Below are 6,000 nucleotides of genomic sequence, written 5' to 3'. Positions count from 1 at the left end.
AAAAAAAAGAAGATATTAAAAGATTGTAAAGATCAGGCAGGAATTCTTCAAAACAAACTAGATAGAGCAAAGAAGAAAATATGTATAGCAACAAAAACAAGCTGGAAAAACAGATAAGACACACATGGGCTGAATGAAGAGCTTGTAACACAAGACTGAAGGCACGCAGCTGTCAGTTTAGAAACGAGACAGCCTGGGAGCAGCACTGCAGGAGCTCTGACATTCTGTCACTTCGGGGTTGACTCCTGCTGTCCTGCTCTCGCACCTGAGGAGCACACCCCTAGAGTCACTTTCACAGTTTGTGACTACAAACATATGTGAACATCAATGAAGTTCAAATACACCTGTACGACAATCCACCCTTCTCATTTTATTCTTCTGTACAGTTAAATACAGGTTTTGTGCCTCTAACATAAGACTGTATTAACACTCAATGTCGTTATCTATGATATACAAAGGCATAAACACAAATATACCGTACTTGAATGCTGAGCGAACACACAAACAACAAAAGGCTTATTAGCTCCACAGCAGTTAATCGATCAGATATCATTAAGAAAAATGGGCATAAAGATCTTTAAAAAGCTTCCTAAGCTTGTGAACACACAGTCCAGAGGAGAAAACAATATATATGTCCACATTGAACCTCTGAAGAGGTGACAGTCCTATCAGTGTCTGGCCTTTGACTGCCCACATCTGAAGCTACTTATGCTAGATGTTAAGCTAGGTGTTTAGCTAGATGTTTGTCTGCAGAAAGCCTCCTATGCAATTGCTGCCCTTTCTACTGCAGTGTAGGCTCTGAGCTTCGAGCCTTTCTTCCCCCAGTGCTGCTAACAGCTGTGTGCACTACTGAAAGGAAAAAAGTGAAGGGAGCTATGGGGGAGGTGGGCAGCAGAAAGAAGAGCAGGGAGGTGGGGAGTCTAAATTCAACCCAGGAATCACAAAAAGCTCTTCTGCACAAACCCTTGAAGATTCCTTGGAGTGTATTTTCTCCACAGTAATTCCACCTTGCAACAGTATGTGTCTCACTGTCCCATACGCACAACTTTCAGACTGCAGGAGCAGCTGGGCAGCAGAGGTAAGCAAGCACTTCTCTTTGTATACTCTTAAAAAGACTATGAAAATCTGATTATCTGAATGATAACCCAAAGTACAAACTCATCGACTTCTTCACAGATGCAGGCAGTAATTCCTAACCTCATGGTATACACAGAACAATCAAATGGGAGCAAACAGCAAACAGAGATTACAGATTCATCCCTCCAAGTTCCCAAAAATTTGCAAACATTCAGCACTAGTGGTGAGTTAATTTTGGACTGGGATGTGCGCATACGCGTACATCTACTTGACATACAGTCAGCTTCTGACTTTCTGCTGCTCTTCTTCCTTCTATAAGAAAGATCACAGTAATTCTGGCAATTTTCATGGAGTCTGCTGCCTTACAGCACAATCTTATTTGCTGTCAATAACATACATTTCATCTTCAAAGGAAGATGGTGCCAAAAATATTCAGAAAAAATATTTGAAAGTGTAACAACCAAACAGTAGGAATCCAGGTATCACTGAACAAACATTCTTTTCAAGTCCAAGAATACATGCACTTCACACTGCAGAAACACGGACTTCTGCAATGGCCCTTGCTATACCATATGCTGATACCAGAAGTTAAAACCTACAATCACATGAACACATGAATATCCCTTCCTACAGCAAAAATATCCCTTTTTTGCTTTTGAAGGCAATGAGGAATGGTAGAGCAAAGTTGTGGAACAGAAAATCACATTCTGAATTCTTACATATAAAAATTCATCTCAAACTTCCCCATTTTGATAGGCTGATCCTTGCAGGGTAAATTCCTGCATTACATGAGCAAATATTAGAAACACGCTACTTTTAAGCTTTTGTTCTCCACTACTATGTTTGCATTTCCTCATGTTCCTCAAACTGCATCTTTTGTTTCAAAGTAACAACACAGAGGTTTCCTTTTTTCTTCCCAAATTACTTCTTATGACTTAATGAAGATGAGGCAGATGCCCCTCTCTTTCACTCTTGCAGGCCCAGTCACCACAGCTGAAAACCCCAGCTCTCTCCCCAGCCCCTCTCACCTGGAGAGCTCAGACTTCAACACTAAACACAGCGAGGGTGGGAGCAGAGAGCTATGTGTGAGCAAATGACTCTCCTCCAACTGGAAAAAATATTAATGGAAAATTAGCATTAATATATAGGAGAAACAGATTTTGTTTGTTTGTTTGTTTTCCACAGGCAGTAAAAAAATTTCAGCATTGCTTTAATTGTTCTTTAGCAAACAAAGTACTGAGCAGCACCTGGCAGGGAAGATCACCCACTGACACATGCGGTACAACACAGCTTTTACAGCTGTCACGTATTGGTACACCAGCACTTGTCTAAGAAAGGAGCAGTGACATTCAAATTAAGGCGTGTTTCCCACAACTTCAACTGAAGCATTGCATCTTAAGTTTTAATTACCCAAAAGACAAGAAGCTGCCAACTCTACCCAGTGGGTAGAGACCCACTGAAGACACAAAGTACACACCCCAAGAACAGCAAAAATGCAGATGGCTCTGCACTGCCCATCAGAGCTAGCACATTACTGCACTTCCACTACTCAATTTCAACATTAAGTTATCATCATCTTTTAAAGGTCAAAGAAATCAGAAGAAAAAGCACAAAAAAACAACATGCACACTGAAGAGGTACAGCAACTGACTATTTTTCAGCTCACAGTAAAAATAAAACAAATACGTTTGGGTTTTCCTGACGTATTTTCTCTGATGTTCTATATAACTTCAAGAATATAATCCTCCAAAGGCCGAGATGAACTATGCACTGGAAAGATGAATTTTAACAAAAAGCTACTTCAAATTTTTGCTTGTTTTTCTTTATCTTTTTTTAAGGAACTAGGATAGTTCCTTAATCTTTGGTTATTTTTGTTCTGTTTTGCAGTAACTTGTCTGTACTATACGGCAATTTTCTCCTTAGAAGCCGGAACCACTCTTCATTACACAAGTAAGTAAAAACACTGCTTCTCTTCTAAAGTGGAGGAAAAAAATCAGTTTTCAGAAGCATCCTGTATGTCACACGCTTACTGACAGGAAATGGAAACTTAACAGGGCTAGAAGGCTGCAGGGGCACCTTGGCTAGTTAGGTGGAAGTCAGAACTGATGGAAAGGGGAACAAGCGTGAGCTGTAAAGTGGTTTGGTTTGGTTTTTTTTAAATGCGAACATTATTAAGAAATGGAAAAAAAAAAAACAGAAGACTTCACAATGATCTCCCACCATACACAAGCTCAAATACAAGGTAAGGTAAATTTCAGTTGAACAAAATGGACATTTGCACGTATGCATGAGCTTTCACAACACAGTCTCTTCTCTCTCCCTTGTAACAATACTAATATTGTTGTAGCTACAATTTTTAAGTGCATCTCAACTTTACTAATCAATATTGATGCAATTTCACTGTACGCAATGTAACTGTAAGTTTATTCTTAGAGAAGTTGTCAGCCTTTCTGGTTTTCAGACCCCTGAAGTTTTCCACTGAGATGCAAATCTTCCTCTGGACAACTCAGAACTACTGTAAATTGGCTGCTTTTCTTTGATGTTTTTCACAGACCTGCTCAGCAACAGCCCAAACTGTTCCTGGATCAAAATTTAAAAGTTTCCTTAAAGCCTTCTCCTATCTTAGGAAAACTGCCAAAATGAGCCTCTTGCCCATGGAGCAAGATCTAGGCAGGTACTGACTCAGATCCTTATTCCCTGTTAGACTCAGTGCAAAAGGCCAGCTTGCCTTGTCCATGTATTCCTGTTCAAAGCTCCACATCTACACATGACCACCATGCATGGTGGCTCTGCCAGCTTTTAAGAACACACTCCCGTATTCTTGAGAAAAAGTTTCTTATTTCCAGCTGCATTAGATTGTGTGTTTTGCTGTGGGTTTTTTTTTTTTTGGTGTGTGTGTGTTTTGTGTTTATTATTATTTTTTTTTTATAGGGCCCCCGTCTGACCTACACAAGGAAAATAAATATGCTAAGAAACTTGTTCTTGCTCTGAAACACAACATGGTAGACCTACCATTATGCTTTTTGAGAGGAAATTCAAACAGACATTAAATTATACAATGGATGCTTGCATTTATTCAATCCAGATGTGGTTCTGAAAAGAGCTTTACAGTTTTGAGTCCCCCACCTCCCATTTGTTTTTCCATTGACGATTCAGGAGGGCATATGGCATTGCTTAAATAGCATCCAGGATTTTCAGCCTGACAGCAATAAAACAGCAGTGCTGACTGCAAGCTTTAGCCTTTTCAAATTCAAGAGACGACAGTCATTTTCCACTTCTCCTACCAAAGAAAAAATTCCTCTGTATATTTTATTTTCCTACTACACTGAAGCGTTGAAGTTTTTAACATGGAAAAGATATCACCATCTATTATATATGCACGCCTTTCTTAAATATATACGTGTGTATATATATGTGCAGATCATAAAGCTTCTCACTAATTACCGCACTGCTTGCCTCTCCAGTTCAATCAAAGGGCTGGGAGGAGGTTCCTACTAGACATCTAGACAAGCTAGACAATTTCCTGCCCTTTAAGCACTTTCACTCTGGTCAGATATTTCCCATGCTCCAGGTTACTTAGTGGCAAGATTTAAAAAAAGCCCCACTGCTGCTTACGATTAAAGAGTTTTGCGAGTCCCGAGCCTACCACAGGCTCATTTAGGATTCACACATGGGAAGTGTTACATAAACACAATGCTGTAAATGAAGTCGTTGCCACCAACACATCTGCATAGTTGCCATGCTTCATCAGGCTGAGAGATGACTCTATGAAATCAGTGTCCTGAAGACTACTGATTTAAGTAAACAAAGACTAAGGAGGTTTCATGGCCTGAAAGCATGACTTTATAAATACAGCAGACCCAGCCACTGTTACTTATCTAAAAAGATTCATGAGCACAACAGGATTTTAAAGCTCTGCCCTGCCTCTGTCTACAGAACTCAGCAACTGGTACATGAACTAATCTAGCTGAATTATCCAGGAACAGAATTTCAGAACAGCTTTTATCAGCTGTATTCAGATTCAGAGGCTGTTGTCAACTGTTCCCATTTCCATATTATTGTCTCAAAATAAAGGTCAGCACGAAAAGGTAGCTTCAGGACATAAAACACTGAATAAGGTTGCCATAATTCACCTGTGGGTGGTGACCTTTGTTTTAAGTGAAAGACAATCACTTCTTTTTGTCCTGTACATTTTATGGATCTCAAAAATACTACAGTGGAAAGCTGCGCAGTACTGACTACATCATGACTCAAAAAAAAGATGCTTAGCAGATTTTGCATGTGAACTGAACACAGAGGCTAACCACACAAAGTACTCAGCATAGCAGAATAAAGTATGTATTTTCCTCACAAACTGAAAATCAGGTCTTGAGTATTCTTTTCAATCACATAAAAATATGGCCCATGCAGAAGAGTTCAGGACAGTTCAGTGGTTACTCCTGTTCTGTTACCTGGCATTACTAACATTGATAATGCTTTACATCTTTGACAGGTTCCCTCTACTATTCTAACACACTTACTCCCCTGTTTATTCCCTGAGGGACTCACTAACTCTTGCTACTAAGCTTCACTGCTTCACTATTGTAACGGATATGAAGAGGAAGTGTGCAGTATTGCTTTCTATCATCCTCGATAAAATGTTATTTCCTCCCTTTGAAAGACCTGAAACAATAGGAGCACAGTCACCCAGAGCCTCAAGTGCACACGGGCTGCCTTCTTCTCCTCAGTGACCTCCTTAAATGACATACCAAAATACCCAGAATGGCTTCTGAAACTTTAAATAACTTTTATTAAAGCACATTTATTGAAGCAATATCCAGATACTGAAACAGAAAACAAAAAAACACATAGGTTAAAAAGAACAAAGAAATAAAAGGACATGCCTGTGCCCTGCCCTCTACGTCTCTGCATGTCTTGCTCTCT

At 39.7% G+C, this 6,000-nt stretch overlaps 1 protein-coding gene across 7 annotated transcripts in view; it reads right to left on the bottom strand.

Moving 5' to 3' along the window:
- Positions 1-6,000, bottom strand: part of PXYLP1 (2-phosphoxylose phosphatase 1) — a 54,371-nt gene that overhangs the window by 22,511 nt on the left and 25,860 nt on the right. Inside the window, exon 2 of one of the 7 annotated variants that reach the window (XM_021397192.1) lies at positions 2,106-2,185. The exons of the other annotated variants lie outside the window; for them this stretch is intronic. The gene's annotated coding sequence lies outside the window, so the exon portion shown is untranslated. The remainder of the gene's footprint in view (positions 1-2,105; positions 2,186-6,000) is intronic. 7 annotated transcript variants of the gene reach the window in all.

The sequence above is a fragment of the Numida meleagris genome, chromosome 4, assembly GCF_002078875.1.
Source record: "Numida meleagris isolate 19003 breed g44 Domestic line chromosome 4, NumMel1.0, whole genome shotgun sequence".
In the NCBI taxonomy this organism is placed as follows: Eukaryota; Metazoa; Chordata; class Aves; order Galliformes; family Numididae; genus Numida; species Numida meleagris.
This window is presented reverse-complemented; position numbering and strand designations above follow the sequence as displayed.